At 38.6% G+C, this 22,473-nt stretch overlaps 1 protein-coding gene across 1 annotated transcript in view; it reads right to left on the bottom strand.

The window, feature by feature from the left end:
- Positions 1-21,127, bottom strand: part of LOC144679648 (band 4.1-like protein 3) — a 299,756-nt gene extending 278,629 nt beyond the window's left edge. Inside the window, exon 1 of the mRNA XM_078540247.1 lies at positions 20,881-21,127. The gene's annotated coding sequence lies outside the window, so the exon portion shown is untranslated. The remainder of the gene's footprint in view (positions 1-20,880) is intronic.
- Between the last annotated feature and the right edge of the window lie 1,346 nt (positions 21,128-22,473).

The raw sequence follows: 22,473 nt of genomic DNA, 5'->3' as shown, positions 1-22,473 counted from the left end.
CCAAAACAAAAACAGAATTACCTGGAAAAACTCAGCAGGTCTGGCAGCATCGGTGGAGAAGAAATCAGTTAACGTTTCGAGTCCTCACGACCCGTCCATTCTGCCGAAGGGTCGTGAGGACTCGAAACATTAACTGATTTCTTCTCCACCGATGCTGCCAGACCTGCTGAGTTTTTCCAGGTAATTCTGTTTAAGTTTGCTTCCACATTTATCTCCCAAACACAATGTGCAAAGGAACTCAGCTGACCAACACACTTGTCTATCAAAACTGAAACAAACACTATACTTAGTTCAAACAGCTTCAGAATCTGAGTTTCAAATCAATGCACACCAAAAAGGGTGGCAACCCTACGATCTGTCAGCGATTTCCTGATGGACAGTTAAAGCCACTGTACAGAAATCAAAAGGGCATTCATGAGAGTAATGAATATTTATTTAAAAAGCAGTAGAAATTGGAAGCTGTAATGTTCGTTTATCCTTGGGTTCACATGAGGCCTGCACTATTAGGGTGAAAGCCTTCAGTCTGCTAATTGCCAGCATCCTACATGAAACGGATTTGACTCATCTCAATAATATTCTTAGAGGGTACAAGCCCCAGGAAACTTATCACAAGTCTTAGCTGACAATCTCGCTCAAGAAAACCTCCAGGATGGCAGGTGCAAAGAATAGATATTTTACACTGATATAGTAGAAAACAATCTTCCAAAGATACAGATTTGGAACATGGTGGAGGAATTTTCACTGCTATACTTGACCTACATCTGTTTGGTACTCAAAATGAAGAAGTGACTCACTGACCATGACTACAAACATATATAGAAAGAATCAAGCAAATTTCATTTATATACAATCTTTCAAGTCCTCAGGATGTTAGAAAAAGTGATTCAAAATTATTTCATTTGCTATGAAGTGTTGTCACTTGAGGTGGTTTAATGTAGACAAACAGCTGCCAATTTTTAAACAACACAATCCAACACTCAGCACTGAGTTAAATGACTAGGAAAGCTGTTTAGTGGTGTTGGTTGTGGATAAATGTTGGCTAGGATACCAAAATAATTCTCTGCTCTTCTTCAAATTGTGCCTGGTCATTGAGACACAACACCTTTGACAATGAAGCATTCGCTCTGTACCACACTAAAGTATTAGTCAATAGAAGATGCTGGAAAAACTCAGCAGGTCTAACAGCATCTGTGGAGAGAAAAACAGAGTTAACATTTCGAGTCCGTATGATTCTTCTTCAGAGCTCTGAAGAGTCATATGGACTCGAAACATTAACTTTTTTCTCTCCACACCTGCTGAGTTTTTCCAGCATTTCTTGTTTTTGTTTCAGATTTCCAGCTACTGCAGTACTTTACTTTTATGTTAGTCAATGGATTCATGTAACTGGAGTGGGGCTTGAACCTTTGGCCTTCTGACTCAAGCAAAATTGCTATCACTGGTTACCTAGCAAATGTACCAATACACAAAGCAATGATAAACATATGGGCAATTCATATCATAAAGTCAATGCTACCACATGCTAAAGTATTAAGTTACACCAAATGTAACATAGTACCTAGTGTAAAAGATGCTCCAGGAGATAAATTGGAAATCAGCATCATCTCAGAAGTGTCATATTTTATTGAATCACTGGACTAAATCAAACAACCTTCATCTCAGTTGAGATTTAAACAAAATTTAAAATGTCAACTTAAAAAGGGCAGCACTAAAGGGTTGACTTATTTGAGCACATGGATGATTTAAATGGCATAAGTTAAACAGCGTAAATTTTTAAGACTATTTTTCAGATTTAGCAGACCAAAAGGACATCCACAACTTGAACCACTCTGATAACGTGTGGTCAGGTCACCAATCTCATACAACTATCCTATATTTCTCATTTGATTTAAAAAGATTTTTTTTTTTTTTAAAAAACCCGATTTCATGTTTTATTTAGTATAAACAATACTGGGCAAGCAATGTCAAGTTTTGATGAACAATATTCAAGAGCATATTACAAAATCAAAACCTTGGAGATTATCTCTTTCAATATTTAACTTCCTGACAAAAACAGCTCTAGAAGAGTTTGTAAACTGATAACCTACCACTCTTTATACAGATAAAAAACAACTTGAGAAAGTCAATACCAAAGCATGATATTATCTGCCTTGTTAATGCTCGTATATGAGCTTGTTATACTATACCATCTCATTTTACAATCATGTCGGTAACGTTACATTTATTTTCTTCAATATTTCCCATTACTAAATATGCATCATAATGTATGATGTAGCCAGGCACCCAGCTACATCTGATTGTGCAAATTTGCAGTGTATTGGAGCTGACATGCTGAAAACCAGGATACCAACTGAAACTGAAGTGGGCAGAGAAAGAGCCAAGCAGAGCTAAGAGTGTTACTTAAAGGAACAGAGGGATTACTCTAATATGGTGACAATCTTGTTGTAAGTGGAGCAAAATTTCTTTATTAATAAAAATGGATGAAGTTTATTTTTGGTTAGTTAAGTATACATCATGCAGAGATGTTTAAGAATGTCACCCAGCCCAACTACTGAGAAATTCACAACTGCAGAATTTCTGATTGCCCAATAATGCATACTCTTCCTTGATCACCACAGAAATACAACCCTCTTAAAATCCAAACAGGTGAGGCATTAATTGGCAGTACCAAAATTGTTGGACTCTCCAAATGTGAATAGGGTATTACAAGAGCATAAATTAAAAGCGCACAGGTTACCAGCACAGAATCCTGGCAAAGTTCCACTGTAGGTTTTGTCTAGTTAGGGTCACCCAGCAATCAAGATGTTGGCTTGCAGTTCTCTGGAGCCAAACTGGAAGAATCCCAGCACCTAATATTAGGACTACCATTCCAAGTTTCACTAGTGAAACAAACTGTTTAATCAACCATTAACAATACCCTGAAGTGCTATGGGCCTCTTAGTTACCAATTACCAAGTCTGCTTCAAGGAGTCAGCTTAGTTTCAAACTTACCAGGCATGTCATCTTGGGGTCAGCTTAAGGCAAAAAGACTTCACATACCTCCTCCACTCTGAGGGTAGTCACTAGTTGGTCATTAGACAACTGAAAAACATATCACTAACAGCCCTTTGTAAATGGTATGATGGTACAAATAACCATAAAATGTGCATGCATTCTATCTCTCCCACTAATCAGAACATTGACACACACCCCAAATCCTATAGAAAGGCAGTTGAAGGTCATGAGCTTTAGCAGTACCCATTCAACTCCAAAACAGGATCATGGCACACATCAAAGCCCAGTTATATAAGGTATAGCCTCATACCTGGTCTCCAAGCAACACTTTCCAGCAGCAGTTATTTCAGAGTTCATCAGCCCTGCAATGGGCATCTGCTTTCAGTGTGCTGGGAGGAGCTTGTGCCATTCCAGTCACACAATTACACTCCATTTTCTGAACTCCCAGCTACTGACTATTGTATTTTCTAATCAAAAGCTCAGGAGGTTCTTTCAGGAACCAGGCAAAGTTAAAGTTGTGGTCAACTAGTAAAGTATTCCACAAGATAGACCATTATTGGTGGATTCTTTCCAGCATTTTGAACAACACAACATTATCTGCAAGAAGAAAAGCTTCAATAGAGGAATTAAATTCCTGGAATAGACAATCCCAAGTCTATCCCTCAATATGCCATACAAAACATAGTTGATGAAAACATCAAATAGTATGATGGTGGACAACTGTGCTCCACTCCCCTTTTGAAAGATATGTTCAATAAGTTCCTCATCCATCTTACATTGATCTTGAAAGCTGCAATATGCAACCTAAATTAAACTGAAAATTTGGCCATGTACTTTTGTAGCTTTTAATTTTCCTACTCGACAATTAGCCACATAACCACAGGGAGAAAGAAAATCATCCAGGGTCGGTGATCCCCTCAACTCTTTCAATCTTCTTACAAAAAGAAAAATAGCCATGACCTAGTCTTAACATTCCTTACAAAAGCAGAACCCAATTTAAGTTATCTATGATTGAACAGACACAAAGTGCCATTCTCAGGTTTGAGGACAGGTTATAGAACCTGTTGGTCGGCAGCAGGAATGTGAGGGGACAGCACAGGTCCCAGCACAGGTAAAAATAAAATAAAAATATACAGTTCAGTTTCAAGACTTAGCTGCTTTGTGAGTTAGAAACATAGAAAATAGAAAGAGGTGGTCATTTGACCCTTTAAGCCTACTCCACCATTCAATATGATCATGGCTGATCCTCTATCTCCACGCCATACTCCCACTCTCTCCCCATACCCCTTGATGCCTTTAGAGACTAGAAACCTATTCCTTCTTAAATATATTCAGTTTACCTTTACTCATCATGATTCATAGTAATAGGTAATCTAACAGCAATCCACTAGATATAAACATGTTGATTATTTGAGGTTCAGCTCTGTCATTTATTGTATACATCTTTTAGACTAAGTGCACCAAAAAGTCATATTTACTCAAATATTTAATAAGTTGCAATTCACCAATTATTTCAAAGGGTTCCGAATGAAGAAGTGTAGTCATATTCTTTGACAGCAATTCTAACAGCACAATTCTTTTTACCAGATCATATTCAGTGGCTGATTGTGCGGGACAAAATAAAACATGATTACAGACTCCATTTTCAGACAGGTGGTTAAAATTCAACTTCAGGAGGGGCACAAATTTGACAGTAGCAGATCAGCCAGTTATATCCCTGCCTAATTCTACTTCCCACTGAAATCATCCAGAAAATATATATCAAAATACCCATCTCTGTGGTTGTAGCCTCTTTATGGTTGACATGATTAATTATTTTTTTTTAAATAGCCTTTTTTGTAAACAGATTTATGTGCATTTGTTAATATGAATCCAGTTTGTAGAAGCCGCTTAGTGCTGAAGCATAGCTAGGTTTTAACCCTAGCTACAGATTAATGGAAGCTTCAACATGTTAACAGTTGCATGCCACTAGTAATAGCTATGCAATCTAAATGTACTATATATAGATACCCTTGTAATCTACTGCAAATGATTCCTCATAATACTGCAGTAATTACATCACAAAAATGAGGTTAATACCCACTTGTAAGCATCACAGCGCTGAGATGTTTGAAATAAATCAGAAAGTGCTGGAAATACACAGGTTGGGACAGCATGTACAAACAGAATACAAACAGATGAAGGCATTTTTGGGAGCCTACCCTTCATTAGAAATGAAGATTTATGTGAACCTCTTCGCATCCGACTATTTTCACATTCATTACTCCTTTTGACTTCTCTGCATAATTTTTTTAAAAAAAAGTTATTTCATGGAATGTGGGCGTAGCTGGCAAGGCCAGCATTTGTTGCCCATTCCTAATTGCCCTTGAACTAAATGGCTTCCTAAGCCCTTTCATAGGGCAGCCGAGAGTCAAATCACATTACTGCTGCGGATGCTGGAAATCTGAAACAAAAACAGAAAACATTGGAAAAGCTCAGCATGGCTGGCAACATCTGTGGAGAGAGAAACAGAGTTAATGTTGAGCCCAATATGATTCTACATCAGAACTCATTATTGTGGATCTGGAGTCACAGGTAGGCCAGACCAGGCAAGGATGGGAGATTTCCTTCCTTAAAGGGCATTCGTAAACCAGATGGGTTTTTACAACAATCAATGATATTTTCACGATCAACATTACCGGAGACAAGCTTTCAATTCCAGATTTTGTTAATTCAACTTAAATTCCACAAGCTGCCATATGGTGCGATTTGAACACATCCCAGAGCATTAGCCTGGGCCTCTGGATTACCATTCCAGTGACATTACCATAATGCCACCATCTCCCCCTAAATAATATTTTAATCAGTTTTCTATTAAACAGTTTCCTGATCATTAACCCATTAACTCCCTCTATGTAATTAGTGTGTCTAGATTCTCTTTTCCCTTCTATATTCCCCTCAATCCTATCAACCTTACCAACATGTCTATTTGGCTTTCAGTCTCCAGCTCTGACAAAAGGTAAACCCCTGAAATAGCATAACCCATTATTCTTCCATCCACTTTACAGAAGTAGAGGAGCCGGCTGCATATTTCCAGAAGGTTCTATTTTTATTTCAGATTCTTTCATAGATATATGATATTTGATCTCTCAAAGGATATTTTATCTCTCTCTCTCTCTCTCTCTCTCCAAAAAGCAGGGAGACAAAGCATTAATTTGCAAACTTAAAGAGGATAACTTAATAGTGTGTTCTGTTTAGTCTAATTCAAAGAATGTTTTGCTTTTCTATGTTTAAGTAGTGACTGTTGATGACATCATTCAAGCCACTAGCTTGGAGTGGTTACTGAAGTCAAGAGCAGGATAGAACTCAATTAACCCTTAAATCAACACTGACACTATAAAGATATGGACTTAATTTGCACATTAAGGGTTAGCACACACATTAACACTCACAGGTAATCTAAACAAAAAAATACACTGAAGATTTTCATCTTTAACAATTAATGGAAGAAAAAATTGGGCAGGCTCTATCAAGGATAGACAATCCAATCTGCCAGATTAACACCCAGGTATAGACAAAAATCTACTCCAACAAAAAAAATGGATGGAAAAACCAAAAGGCAATTAATGTTTGTTATGCCTGATATTTAAAAAATCTTGCGCCAAGACTCCACCTTTAATAACAGCAATTACAGTCAATGCTAAGGAATAAAATCAAAACTTCATCCTATTTGTAACAGATCTCTGTATGTTATATGATTTAGTTTTATTTTAGTTAGGCGTCAGTCATGATTTAATGGTAGCATTCTCAGCTCCAAATTAGAAGGTTGTGGTTCAAGTCACATCCAGAGATTTGAGCCTATAATCTAGGCTGACATTTCAGTGAAGTACTGAGGAGCACTGCAGTGTCACAATGCCATCTTCAGATAAGATGTTAAACAGGGGCCCTGCCTGGCCCCCTCAAATGGATGTAAAATATCCCATGGCACTGAAAGAGCAGGGGAATTCACCTGGTGTCCAGGCCAATATTCATACTTCAACTAACACCACTAAAAGATTATCTGGTCATAGTCACATTGCTGTTTGTGCATGGGAATTTGAAAATTGACTATATCAAAAATGTACTTCATTGGCTTTTGGATGTGCTGAATTTGTAAGCTGCTATAAAGTGAAGATTTGTTCTTCCTTCCTTCAGCTAAATGTGATTCAAGAATGACTTCAGTAGCTGCAGCTCAAAGACAACCCTATTGTATCTGTGGCTATGATCAATGCAAATATAGTGACTAAACAAGTATTTGAGATAAACATCTATCCATCTATAGTTTTAATACCATCTATGCCATTGTTCACAAAAAAATAATAGCTGATTAGCAATTGGATCACTGACCAATTCCAAGCTAAAGTAGCAGTCAGAGTCCTAATTATGTCATGGTATCCTGATCTGCATAATAAGGGTCTACTACCTGGAATAGACAGGTTCTTTGATTGCTGTTTAATACTGGGTGTCCAAAAGGGAGCCAGCCACATCAGGGTTAAGGGACACAGAGGCCAACAACTCCGATTTTAGCCTTTTACCATCCCAAAAAATGCAAGGTGATGGAGGTGAAAATTGGCCAAGAGCTTTGTTGTGATTCAATGTTTGGGTTGATTATTAAATCTGTGAATACTTCTATTTGTTTTAACCTTTTTCCACATATCTGACAGCATGATATTTTATGCCTATTAAGAGTCATGACACCAAGGGGGACATCCCACATGAATTCCCCAAATAAAAACCTCAATTAGGAGTGGTGGATGATCTTGGGAATGCTCAACCACTTGCATCACATACAATGATGCAGGTTATGGTTCATAGGAGGCTTGGTCCCAAAATTCTGCAGAAGATTTCTTGATCGGCTGATTAAGTTATGTTAGGAGATTGGAAGCCTATGGGAATTCTTCGTCATTTTTTTTGCCCGAACATAACACAAAAGTCCAGGCGATCACCCAAACTGTAGCACTACTATTCTCTTGATTCAAAGAGCTCTACTTCAGCTTCACTCTTGGAAGTTTACAATACCATGGAAGTTCCTCAGTTGGATTAGAGTCTTGATACCAACACCCATATATTGCAGAAAATACATTTCCATTGTACTATGATGTCCCAACTACCTGATTTTATTGAGAATTCAAGACTGAATTTACAACATTTTACAATTTATGCAGGTTCATTAGGCTAGTAGTAAATACACGTGACCATAAATTCAAAAATATGACCTATTTAATTGATTTTATTCTTTCAATTTCATGTTAAAATAATATAAGACCTTCATATTGCATTAGTTTAATTACACAGGAACTATTCTATGACTCAAAAATACTGGAAATGACTCACTTAATTCCAAGCATGGTTCAGTTATTCTTATCCTTCAGCTAAGTTTCAGAAGATGTGGGCTGGCAGGGTGGAGAGGGGGTAGGTAGGAGAGACATTACACAACACAACTATTTCATAACAATTACCTGCAAGTAACATTTCACATAATTACCTTTTTTTGAAGAATTAAGGTAAACTTTAGGACTTGGTTTGCATCAGGATTCATCCCACATGGAGGTATAGTGAAATACAGAAGCAATTTTTTTTTTTAAAAAGTCAGCCACTTATAAATAGATAGCAAGAGAAAAAATTGAAAACCCTTGGTACAGCCATCCACTCCAAGCCATCCTGCCATCTTTGGCAAATGGCTACACATGGGCAGAGACCATTGATAAAATCTCCATCTCCATATAAAAGAGTAGTTTTACTTGAGTCTTTTTATTTTGTTCGCAATTGTACTGGTGATTTCTGGAATAATGTGTACAATGTTTAAAAAAGAAATGCCAAAACAGAACAAAAGCAGCCATTCCGACTAAATAGTTTGCAAATGTTAAAAAGGTGTGCGCGCGTGCATGGAAAGGCATGAGCAAAAATAAGCTACTGGTTGTACTTCTAAAAGCCATGTGTAGGCAACTGTTTTATGGCTGAAAACCTCGTCTATGAAACTGCAGACCTGTTTTGGTGGCACAGTAAAAATCCCCACTTGCACAATTCAGTGTTCACTCAGCTAATGTCCATGCTATTGCAAAATGAACTTCATGCTTCCCATGATTATTGACTAAGATACAAACAATTGTCTTACAGTTCACAAGATTGAGTTCAATAAGTAAATGACTAATCCTCAAAAAAAAATGCAAAAGTATAGAGTGTTACTGATGGTCTGATGAATAACAAATGATGCGGGCCATATCATCTGCATGCCTAACACAAGACTCCCGAAACAAGCGCTCTACTTGGAGCTTCAGCACAGCAAGCGAGCCCCAGGAGGGCAGGGGAAACACTTCAAGGGCACCCTCAAAGCCTCCTTGAAAAATGCAACATCCCCACCGACATCTGGGAATCCCTGGCCCAAGACTGCCCGAAGTGGAGGGAAAGCATCCGGGAAGGAACTGAACACCGAGGGTCATCGCCAAGGGCTTGCTGAACCCAAGCGTCGTCAGGGAAAGGAGCATGTGGCAACCCAGGCACCCACCCACCTGATCCCCCACCACCATCTGTCTCACCTGTGACAGAGACTGTAGGTCGCACATTGGACTTTTCAGTCACCTGAGAACTCATATTTAAGTGTGGATGCAAGTCATCCTCGGCCCTAAGGGACTGGCTAAGTAGTAGTATTGAAAGATGCTGCTGCTAATGAATAGCGAATTGAGACTATATGTTTGCAAACTATGGTCAGTATGGCAGTTTTTGTTCTGTCTGGTATATTTCTTTTTACATATTGTAAACATTATTCCAGCAATCATCAGTAAAATTGTGGAGCAACCAAACCAAAAGTAAAATCACTTCTGTTCAGGCTTGCGAAACTTATCTACATCATTCATGTAATACTTTTTATAATTATGGACAATAAGTCATTTATTACACATAAATCAGTTCATTGTACTTGGGGATTGAAGATTGGTCCTATACTTCATTGGTGTGCCTAAGGTTCAGGACTTTAACCCATTTTACAGTTAGATAGCAGAGGATTGGGCGTGCCTGCCCTTCCAAATCTCCCACTAGGTTAATAGAATTCTAGAACTAGGAAAGACTTTCGTTTTTCTCTTCCACCACCCCATTGGTAATCTGTCCCAAAATTCTATCACCCTCCCAGTACTTATGTTTCCCTTTGACATCTTAACTTTAAAATATGTTCCATTGTTCTCACATGCTGTGCCTAATAGGTTTCCTGAATCCAAAGCTGCCTACCCATGAAAATCTCCTCCCATCTCAAAAATAACCTAGACCTCTTAGCTCAGAGCCCTCCCCAGCAGCTCACTTTCCTGTTAAATTCTAAAACGTCTTACCTAATCTCATCACTTTACAACTACCCATGTTACATTCCACCTTCAACTCTCTGCCAATTGACCGAGCTTATCCAGGTAACTCTGGACTATCAGACATTGACCACTGTAGATGACACACAATTGGGTGGAAAGTTAAAATATTCTACCATCTAACTAATTTAGAAAAAGTTAGTGGCCCCAGCACCAACTCTAATGAAACCTACCTGGTTTCCATTCTGACATTCCCCCAACAAGATTTGCTGCCTACGTTTCAGCCTTGCACCAACCCACCAATCTACTTCATGAACAGGCACCTTGTGAATCAGTCTATTGTTTGGCACAGGGTCAAATGCTTTACTGAATTCAGGCTAGTAATATCCACTGCCTTATCTTTACTTGCCAGATAAAGACATCCATGAAATCCAATAATTTAATCAGGCACAACCTTCTGGCTCTTTCTAATCAGAAAAGTATTAGCTTGATGATTCACATGTTGACTGTGGAATCTTGAACTAAAACTAATTCTTAGGCTATTGAAAGTACAGGAAAAATTTGTTTTTTTTTATTATAGCAAATTAAGGATATTAAATATTGCTCTTCTAGTCCTTGGCAGGTAAAATAGTATGCAGTTATCCAGCAGAACATGTGCCATTGATGCCAACAACCAAGTGCTACACCATGTGAGAATATATTGGGCATTGAAGGGTGGCTAAAACTCCAATAAGTATCTCAGCTCAGCTACCCAAACTCAACTATTGCAATGCTCTCCTTGCTGGCCTCTCATCTTCCACCCTCTGAAAATATCAGTTCATCTAGCATTTTGCTGCCAGTATCTTACCCTGCACCAGGTCGGTTTTCCAACAGTCTTGTCCTCACACTGATTCATATTGCCTCCCAATCCTATAATGTTTCAGATTTAGCATCAGCCTTACATTCAAATTCCTTCATGCCCCTCCCCATCCCTGCACCCTGCTCCAGCTCTATGACTCCACCTCAAACTCTCCATTCCTCTGACTCTTGCCTTTTGTACATCCCCCTTCCCTTGCCAACTATGCCTTCAGCCAGCTAGGACTCAATTCTCTGGAACTCCCTCCCTAATTCCATTTAAAGAACTGCCTCAAAACCCACCACCAACCAAATTTCTGGTCACCCCTCTGAATACCTCCATCTTTGGTTTGGCATCCATTTAAGTTACACCTCAGGGTCTTAGAACATTTCTCTTTTTCAAAATGCTAAAAACACTAAGCTGTATTAAAAATAAAATTGGCTCAGAAATTCATAGGAGCTGATCCACCCAAAAAGGAATAAATATAGTTTATTCACACACAAGCAATGCCAATCAATGAAAGTGGATAAGTGTGGGCGGGGGGTGGGGGGCGGCAGGATCAACAAATCTAAAGATGAGGGCTACCACCCACAAAATAGACCACACCCTTGAGCAAATGAATCGTCATTGGGAGTTTCCATTCATTGTGCTATTGAAGATGTTAACTATAGCTGTTTGCTCTCAATTTTGTGGAATATATAGGAAACACAAACCATACTTTTTCACTGTGCAATGAGATAGCTAAACTTCATGAAACTATCTTGACACTAGAAATATCTGATAAATGAGTTAGCTGTGAACAGAAGTACAAATACATATAGAGCAACTACAAATACATATAGAGCAACAGATCTGATGATTGTTGTAAGAGAGAGAAACAACCTATACAATGGCAACCATTTGCTAAGATTTCAATCTTGCACACTGTTGGATTTGCAAAATGATTACATTTGTAATTTTACTGCACTGCTATATTAAATAGGAAGAGTTATATTTTGAGGGTTGAACTTGTGTTTCCATGATGCACATTGGCACCAGCATCACCACTTCCAGATCAGTTAAATGTAACTAGTTCCAGAGTAAAGTTCTCTCTGCATCATTCCACCATGTGCCTTAACCTCATAATCCACCTAACTTTTACAGTCCATTTTTCCCAGGCCTAAAAGGTGTTAAATATTCCTGGGTACAAGATTTTCAGAAGAGATAGGAAAGGAAGAAAAGGAGGGTTGGCAGTATTGGTTAAAGGAGAGCATTGCAGTGGTGGAGAAAGAGGATGTCCCAGGGGGTTCAAGGACAGAATCAATTTGGCTAGAGCTAAAGGGACAAAAAGGGTGCAAATACATTGCTCAGTGTAGTCTATAGACCGGCAAATAGTGAGGTGAAAATAGAAGAACAAATCTGTAGGGAAATTACAGAGATGCAGGCATTATAGAGTATTTGTAATGGGGGACTTTAATTACCCAAATGTGGACTGGAACAGTGGTAGTGTAAAGGGCAGAGAGAGGCAAAATTTCCTAGATTGTGTGTTAAGGAAAATTTTCTACAGCAGTGTGTGCACAGACCAACAAGAAAGGATGCATTGTTAGCCCACCTCATTTCCAAAAGCCAGGTCTAAGGAGATCAAGTGTCAATGGGAGAACATTTAGGAGACAGTGATCATAAGGTTTTATGATGATAGAAAAGTACAATGTGCAATCCAGAGTAAGAATAATTAGCTGGGCGAGAGCCGACTTCAATGGGGCAAAAACTGAGCTGGGCCAGATAGACTGGAATCAAAGGTTGGCAGGAAAAACTGTAGCTGATTAATGGGCTACCTTCAAAAGTAGTAATGGTTCAGGTACAGTCAAGGTTTATTCCATCAAAAGGGGAAGGTAGGGCAAACAAATCCAGAGCTCCCTGGATGAAAAAGAAGGTTGAAATTAAGATAAAGAAAAAAAAAGTGTGCTTTATGACAGGCGTCAGGTAGAAAATACAATCTAGAACCAGGAGGAATACAGAAGGTTCAGAAGTGAGGTGAAAAAGCATATTAGAGAAGCGAAGAGGGATTATGAGAAAAGGCTGGCAGCCAACAAAGGGGAATCCAAAGTCTTCTATAGGCATGTAAATAGTAAAAGGGTGGTTAAAGTAGGAGTAGGGCCAATTAGGGACCAAAAGGTGGATTTGCATATGGAGGCAGGGGGCATGGCTGAGGTGTTAAATGAATACTTTGTATCTGTCTTTACCAGTACCAAAATGCTACTGAGGCCACAGTGGCAGGAGGAAGAAACTGTCACTAGAAAGGTTCAACATTGATGGGGAGGTATTGGATAAACTGTCGGTACTTAAAGTTGACAAGTTGGAAGAGTGGGCAGATAAAGCTCAATGCAGAGAAGTGTGCAGTGGTTCATTTTGTTAGGAAGAACACAGAGACACAATATGAAATAAGGGATACAATTCTTAAGGGAGTGCAGAAGCAGAGAGACCTGGGTGTATATGTACATAAATCATTGAAGGTGGCAGAACAGGTGAAGAGAGCTGTTAATAAAGCATATAGTTTCCAGGGCTTTATTAATAGCAGCATAGAGTACAAGAGCAGGAAGGTTATGCTGAATTTATATAAGACACTAGTTAGACCTCAGCTGGAGTATTGTGTACAGTCTGGGCACCACACTATAGGGAGAATGTGAACACATTGGCGAGAGATTGCAGAAGAGGTTTTCAAGAATGGTTCCTGGGATGAGAAACTTCAGCTGAGGATAGATTGGAGAGGTTGGGACTGTTCTCCTTGGAGAGAAGGGGGCTAAGGGGAGATTTGATAGAGGTATTCTAAATCATGAGGGGACTGGATAGAGTAGGTAGGGAGAAACTGTTTCCACTCGTAAAAGGATTGTGGATGAAAGGGCACAGATTTAAAGTGATTTTCAAATGAAGTACCATGATGTGAGGGAAAAAAAAACCTTTTGACACAGTGAGTGGTTCATTTCTGGAATGCACTGCCTGGAAATGTGGTGGAGGCAGGTTCAATTGTGGCATCCAGAGGGCATTGGATGATAGTTATAAATAGAAACAATGTGCCAGGTTATGGGGAAAAGGTAGGAGAATGGTTCCAAGTCACATGCTCATTTGGAGAGCCAGTGCAGACACAATGGGCCAAATGGCCTCCATCTGCACCATAACAATTCTGTGATTCTGTAGATTCTGTAAAGCCTTTGACCTCTTAGAATAAAATGGCTAATGTTGTGTCAAAAAGAGGTGCTCATCTTCTGTGCAACAACCCTGTGCCTCAAGAGTTGGTTGAAACTTCCTAAACTTGTTATACATTCAGCCAGCAGAGGCAAGTGACTTTCATTGTTCAATCTGCAGTAGATTCAAACCTGGGGAGGCAGTGGAATACCAATCACTGGACTGATATTCCAGAGACCCAGGTTAATGCTCTGGGGACCCAGGTTCAAATCCTGCCAAAGCAGATGATGGAATTTGAATTCAATAAATACCTGGAATGAAAAGTCTAATGATGACCATGAAACCAGTCGATTGTTGTAAAAACCCATCTGGTTCACTAATGTCCTTTAGGGAAGGAAATCTGCCATCTGACTCCAGAATCACAGCAATGTGGTTGACTCTTAAAAATGCCCTCCAAACAAGGATAATTAGGAATGGGCAATAAATGCTAGCCAGTGACACCTACATCCCACGAGTGAGAGTTTTTAAAAAAAAATTCAAACTCACATCTTAAACCCAATGGGTTTGCCAGTCCCATAAATATTTATTTCCAAGTTTGGACCATTTCTCACCACATCACTCCCACAGCCTGTCATGTTTAAAGAATGAGCAATTATATTGGTTTAGAATGCACTCAAGTCCTTCTGGTACCAGAAGGACTTATTGAAAGACAGTCTTTTCATTTTCATTTTTTAAATTTTCTATTTGTTATTTTTGAGAACTAGTAAATGAAGCTTTAAAGACAGCCGAAGAAACAACAAAATGCTAACACACTACATATTTTTATTGTAACACGAAATGATTGTGGAATTAACATGTTGTAATTATATTGTTAAACATGATTAAATTTTGCAGCCCCTTTGTCACCTAGCTAGATTAGATTTGTGCAGAACTAGCACTATAACAGTAATCAAGTGGACTTATCAGTATAGCAAAATAGGAAAAGAAATATGCTAGTGAGAAAAGATTTTTCTTGCCATCATTTCTGAACATTTTCCTTTCCACACCAGAGGAGTGCAATTAAAGGACCTTAAAACATGCAGCCCAAGTGAACAGAAATTGAGGAGATTATCAATTGTAGCCATTGAGATAAAGAATAGTGTCACCAATTATTCCTATTTGAATAATAGCAACAATATTCAGGAGAAATTGTTCCTCCATATCATAAACCTCTCATAATAGTAATGGATAATTGGCAGCACCAGTCAACCACAATATCCCTGCATACAATTCTATTAAATAATAAGAAAGGACAGAATGGAAAAAATAGACTTGTCTCTTGACAGGATGACAATAGCCCAGGCAAGATAAAAATGTGCACTCAAGAGATCAGTGTGCAAATAACACTTCGGATTATTATTTTTCCAAACATTTATTGTTATTTTAGAATTTTAGCAAAAAGCATTCAACTCAACTCACACGTCATACACCTAATTAAAGCCACAGACTTCCTCCAAGTCCTTTCCCCATAATGTCTTGTACATATCGACACCACCATTCTACTCTCAGTCAAACATCAGTTTAATTCAATGGCTTAAGCTGAAATATTTCTTTCTCTTCTCCCCCCACCCCACCCAAATGACACTCTCCAATTGTCTATTCCTGCCCAAAAATCAGTGACACCTCTTAGTTTGGCTCCATTGGTGTAGGTGATCGTACAGGTGGCTATTTTCACATGCTATTTAATAAAAGAACTGTCAAAGCCAAGTCCAATCCTGTCCTTGCCCAATGTTTACATGTGTACGTTTCTACTGGAGATTACAATCAAAAGAAGGAGCCTTTATCCATTCTTAGATGTACTAAGGCCAATTACAGCAGTAACTGAAAACAGCTAAATCAGCACAGATCAGGATTTGAACCAGGGTGATCTGCATGGCTCAGTACCATGCTATGCACTACATGTGCTCACTTGGAGCTGAAAAATCTCCAAGGGATATTTTTATTCTTTCCAGGTCAAGCGTTTTAATTCACCCGATGTTCTACATGGAGAATCCCTTGATAGAAGTTACATTTTGTTCAAAACAGATAGATACATTTTAACATCAGATCAGAAACAACTGCTAAATGCAGTCTTACTGTAACAAGAACAGCAGAATTCTCACATTGGTAACAATGGTATTGCCCAGGTACCATACCACAAGTTACATTTCATTAAAAATTCAATTAAATCAGAAGCTGCAGTTACACTAAATGCTTTTTTTAAAAAAAAAAATCATTCACAGGATGAGTGTGTCACTGGCAAGACCATCATTTATTGCCCATCACCAATTATTCTTCAGAAAGATGGTGGTGGCCCACCTTCTCCAATGCAACTGAATAACTTGCTCAGCCATTTCAGAGGGCAGTTAGGGCATGTAGGCCAGACTAGGTAAGGATGGCAGATTTTCTTCTCTAAAGTACATTAAGTGAACCAGATGTCTTTTTTAAAAAAACACTCCAGTAGTTTCATGGTCACTTTTACTGATACCAGTTTTTTATTCCAGCTTTATTTAATTGCAAGCTTCTATGGTGGGATTTGAACTCTGTCCTTAGATCATTACTACAGTAATATAACAGCCATGACAGTAGTCCCAAGGAGAACAAGTAAGGTCAGTAGAAAATTAAAGAGCAACTGCATTCAGTAGCTATTGTATGTGCCTCCATTAGAACGCACACTTCTGATGATGTATTGAAGTAAATCTACACAATATCCATTTTAAAATATGCGTTGCCTTCGTCCCATGTATTATTCAAAAAGTTTTTTCCCAAATCAAAACAACCCTGTATAGTATTGTTCCTTGGATATTATATTAGATGTCATAGTATACATTAGAATGTTATAAAATACTGTAATTGGAGTTTGCCAGACTTATAAGCAAGTTACTTTGGTGAGCCAATAAGCTAAATAGAACACCAGTGTAGTTCTCCCACCACCATCTTGTTGGTATTTCTACTTAAGATCTTGTATTAGCTTGCTACAATCTTGTTGCACTGCATGTATTATCCTCATTAGGCCACCTTGAAGTTCAATTAACATGCTTGAACAAGTACCAAGGGAAAATGTATACACATCTTTCGACATTGCATGCAAAACCATATTAGAATTCTAGTACTAATGTACTTGGAGAGATTTCAGTATTGAACCTCAAATTGAAGTCACTTTTGCAGTATTAATGTGCTCATTTATATATTTATTATATCTTATATACTGAGCTACAGTATGAATGTAATAAAGGGTCACATTTTATTGCCACATGTGACTTACTGGTATACAATAACTAAGCTAAAACCAAGTTTATTTTGAGAAATTTAACACACTAACAGTTTCAAATTACTTTAATGTGGATTAACAAAGACTCGTCTCCATGCAACAAAATAACCATCAAGTACTAAAGTACTAAAAATCTAATTCAAATATCAAACTAAAATGTATTTGCAATAAAATCATATACTTTTGTGATAATAGATTTAACTTTCCACGAACAATTATCAGCTTTACAGTTTAGTAATCCACTATATAGTTATCTCTTACTTGTTTTATACAACATTCTCAGATAATAAATATTACAATAAAGTACTCACAGAGATGAGCCACGTCCGAAGTCCAAGAAAGATGTTAAGTCACATAATGGATTGTTGTGCATGAAGATCGTAACATGAAAAACAAAATTAGCAATCAGATCAAAAGAATAGCAAGCAGAGTTTAAGAAATAGAAGTTTACCTGAAGTAAATTGATATTTATCATATTTCAGTCCATATTGTAGAACCACAGTACAGATAAGTATTAAGCAAAATGACATACTAATCCCTTTGATTGATAAACACTTAGTTATGGATTCATCTGTGTACCTGTCTCCTCCCTCAAAGCTTGCAGGCTTCTGCAATGGGAATACTGATGTACAGGCAAAAAAGGGCAGCCTTTAAAGTTGCTGCATCACAATTTTTTATGTAAAAAATCTAACATACATTAATAAATTTACCAATTTAGTACTATAAATCATTTTTTGCAGCTGGTTTCCACAGAAGGATCAGTATTGAAAATAGTTTGATTTTTCATTCAATTTCTATCTACAGGTTGATTTTTCTTAAAGCAAGTAAATATACTTTATCACTGAACTATAGAAATAAGGTGGTGCTCAAGTTCAGTTCAAGACAAATTAATAATACTTCAGGTTAACTATGATTGGGAACAACTATACTCTGTGTAACAAGCTTAACATATAATTCACTCAATGTAGTTCCAATTTAAACGAGTAGGTTAAACAAAGGAGAGCCAATGGATGTTATCTACTTGGACTTCCAGAAGGCCTTTGACAAGGTGCCGCACAGGAGGCTGCTCAGTAAGATAAGAGCCCATGGTGTTAGAGGCAAGGTACTGGCATGGATAGAAGATTGGCTGTCTGGCAGGAGGCAGAGAGTGGGGATAAGGGGTCCTTCTCAGGATGGCGGCCGGTGACTAGTGGAGTTCCGCAGGGGTCAGTGTTGGGACCACAACTTTTCACTTTATACATTAATGATCTAAATGAAGGAACTGAGGGCATCCTGGCTAAGTTTGCAGATGATACAAAGATAGGTGGAGGGACAGGTAGTATTGAGGAGGCGGGGAGGCTGCAGAAGGATTTGGACAGGTTAGGAGAATGGGCAAAGAAGTGGCAGATGGAATACAACGTGGGGAAATGTGAGGTCATGCACTTTGGTAGGAAGAATAGAGGCATAGACTATTTTCTAAATGGGGAGAGAATTCAGAAATCTGGAGTGCAAAGGGACTTGGGAGTCCTAGTCCAGGATCTTCTTAAGGTTAACTTGCAGGTTGAGTCGGTAGTTAGGAAGGCAAATGCAATGTTGGCATTTATTTTGAGAGGACTAGAATATAAAAGCAGGGATGTGCTGCTGAGGCTTTATAAGGCTCTGGTCAGACCACATTTAGAATATTGAGAGCAATTTTGGGCCCCATACCTCAGGAAGGATGTTCTGGCCCTGGAGAGGGTCCAGAGGAGGTTCACGAGAACAATCCCAGGAATGAAAGGCTTAACATATGAGGAACGTTTGAGGACTCTGGGTCTATACTTGATGGAGTTTAGAAGGATGAGGGGGGATTTGATTGAAACTTACAGAATACTGAAAGGCCTGGATAGAGTGGATGTGGGGAAGATTTTCCATTAGTAGGAGAGACTAGGACCCGAGGGCATAGCCTCAGAGTAAAGGGAAGACCTTTTAGAACAGAGATGAGGAGAAACTTCTTTAGCCAGAGAGTGGTGAATCTATGGAATTCATTGCCACAGAAGGTTGTGGAGGCCAGGTCATTGAGTGTATTTAAGACCGAGATAGACAGGTTCTTGATTGGTAAGGGGATCAAAGGTTACGGGGCGAAGGCGGGAGAATGGGGTTGAGAAACTTATCAGCCATGATTGAATGGCGGAGCAGACTCGATGGGCCGAATGGCCTAATTTCTGCTCCTATGTCTTATGTCTTATGGTCTAAATCAAATAACTGAAAATAAATTGGTTCCAACCTTACTCTACTGCTGCAACTTCAAATTACAAAGTGCTCTTCAAAGTATTAATAAAGGCAGGTGCCAAACTAAAAATGCTGATTTTTTTTTAGTTTGGTCTTTGTTACGGGTCAGCAGAAGGAACCTATCTTCAATTAGGCATGAATGGCTTATCATTTAGAGACAACTGTTATTACTTGATACCAGTTGTAAATTAATCCAACTTAATCAGCAGTCCTACAATCACCAAACTGCTACATAATCAAATTAAACTGGATCAGCTGATGACTACTCTTTTCCACTGCTTGCTTCAACAAATCAATGAAATACATTAGTTGTGGCAAAGGATACCCATTATAAACATGATATATTTACTGCATAATAAGCTTCTACTTATATATTGTAGACTATTAAAAAATCTGCAACATAAGCAATGAACCTTCCATCATCTCAGCTGTATCTTACATTAAGATTCATTTTAAATGGCTTAAGACTAAGCTGTTAAGAAAGCAATCACACACACTCCCACAATGTTTGCTTACACTATTATTTTCATGAACATTTGTGCTGTATAATATGAAAGATTTTAAAAAGTTGCCACATCTCTACACTTAAACACAATGTAAATGTGAAATTAGTAAACCAAGATCATACAGTTAATTGGGCGTTTTGATTGGTTTATAATGCAATGTTGGAGAACAGTAATTTTTCTGTTTGTGTGATAAGCAAATGTGACATTGCTTTTTTTTTTGTTCCAAATACAACTACCAACATTTCTGAGAAGGCATATGAATTCCGTGCCTTTACCAACAATAAGCTTACTTTTCAAAGTGCTCTCATTTGAAACGTAAATTATCTTCAATAAAACATTAAGCCCCAGGTTCAGGCATTTGGAGCAGATTCTACGTTAACACAGATCCTATGTGTACCATACAGTTAATACATTGGACCACAGGCAAAACACCAATCTGTCAAAACATTCTGCTAATTTCATTCTGCCCTTTTGAGTTAATTCATCTGGACTGCAAGAGCAAAAGAAAAGGAAATTTAGCCTTCAGAAAACAAAATCCCTTACCTGTCCCCCTTCTTAAAAATGACCTCGAGTCCTTAGGTCGCCTGAGTTGGAAACGACTCGAACGTTGAAACGGTCAGCATAAATGTCAGATCCGTTTGTTTAGGTGTTTCTTATTTTATAATGAAGTAAAATCTGAAGAAACGTACACCCATTCGCAAAGCATCGCAACTCCAATTCTTCCTATTCCTTCTTTCACAATGCACTAATTGAAAACTCCTGCACGACAAGCGTTCACCTCCTGTCAACTTAATTGGAGGGCACTCCGCACAGCATGCACACTGCTCAGCAAAGGGGTGGATACATTAAGATCATTGGTCAGCCGCATCGCCGAGAAGTCCGCATCTTCCAATCGGAACATTAGGATGCCAATCATAATCAATATGTCACCGTGCTCGCTGCTGTCAAACAGCAGAGGATAGGTTAGTATTTCAACTCAGTTTTAATCTGATAGTGCCAATAAAAGGGCTTCAAAAACAAAGGGAAGGGTAGAGTGCGCTGCTATATTATGCCCGGCGCTCGGTTGTGGCAAAGTTGATTTTTTTTTGAAGCAGTTCAGGCTGGAGCTTGCTGCAACGGAATGCGGAAGGCAATTAGAGGAAATAGAAACATTCACGGCCCATGGCTTTTTACCTTACGTTATAAAATCCAACAGCACTCACACTACTGAGAAATGAATATTCCTCCCTTTGTCACTCCAACCCCAGCAAAGCCTCTTTGGGTGAACAATAACAACCATCATTGGATACCCTTTTCGGTAGCAAATAAAAAGACTTGCTGTTAAGGAAACAACGTGACACGAAGTACACTGGTTAGTAATTGATCCTGAATGTTATCTGAAGATGGGTTCAAAAAAAAAGTCTCGAATTTACATTGGGCATTCAGGGTCAAAGTGCTTTACTGCTAATCAAATACTTCTGAAGTGTAGTCACTATTGTTATGTAAGACAGGCAGCTGCCAATTTGAAAATGGCAAAGTCACATATTATCTCCAATGTTTTACTGATACTGGTTGAAGGATCAATATATCACTATTGTCCAGGACGTTGGGAAGAATTCTTTGCTCTTCTCCAAATAGGCCATGGGATCCTCCAGGTCCAACTTGAGAGGGCAGATGAGACCTCCATTTTGCATTTCTTCACCTCCTATGGTGCAGCACTGGAACATCAATCTACATTTGTGTTCAGGCCTCTATAGCAGGACACTAACCCAAAACGTTCTGACCTCAGAGGGAAAAGCACCGCCAACTAAACTAAGACTGGTAGTTTTTCTTTATTCCATGCACTGCCTAAAATTTTAATTAACTTCCTGAAACATACATTCTACCTCTGGTTCAACAAGAGTGGGGAACACAATCGTTTTAGTTTTGGGTCTCCAGAAGCAAGTATAATCGAACCTCTTCCACTGCATGCATTGAGAGCAAAGCTGACCTGTATCTTAACTCCATTTACCAACCTTGATTCCATAATCCTTGATACCCTTGCCTAACAAAAATCAATCAATCTCAATTTTGAAATTTTCAATTAACCTAGCCGTGACAGCTTTCTGAGGGAAAGAGTTCTAGATTCCATTACCTGTCATGTGAAGAGGGTAAATC

This window comes from Cetorhinus maximus, chromosome 4, assembly GCF_964194155.1.
Source record: "Cetorhinus maximus chromosome 4, sCetMax3.hap1.1, whole genome shotgun sequence".
Lineage (NCBI taxonomy): Eukaryota > Metazoa > Chordata > Chondrichthyes > Lamniformes > Cetorhinidae > Cetorhinus > Cetorhinus maximus.
The sequence above is the reverse complement of the archived record's forward strand: the minus strand, read 5'-3'. Positions and strand labels throughout refer to the sequence as shown.